Source organism: Mus caroli, unplaced genomic scaffold, assembly GCF_900094665.2.
Source record: "Mus caroli unplaced genomic scaffold, CAROLI_EIJ_v1.1 scaffold_14281_1, whole genome shotgun sequence".
NCBI classification, from domain to species: domain Eukaryota; kingdom Metazoa; phylum Chordata; class Mammalia; order Rodentia; family Muridae; genus Mus; species Mus caroli.
Window position 1 is genome coordinate 13,933 of NW_018390470.1, and position 265 is coordinate 14,197.

Below are 265 nucleotides of genomic sequence, written 5' to 3' on the forward strand. Positions count from 1 at the left end.
CACATGGCCCCTATTTCTGCACACTGGGGATCAGACCTCAATCTTCACCCATCGAGCTTGCTTAAAAGAATGTAAAAGGGGGAATTGTGGGAAGCCATTCCAGACTCCCTGGCCAGCCGGACAGAAATCTATGCCAGGCAGTAAACAAGCCCATATTTGGTGGATGGCTCGCCCTTAATCCCTGATTGGCTGAGCAAGCCTGCCTGGTGAGGTGATGTGACCTGTGGTGAATAGTTGAGGTGTGGTTGTGGCTTGAGTGGATTAA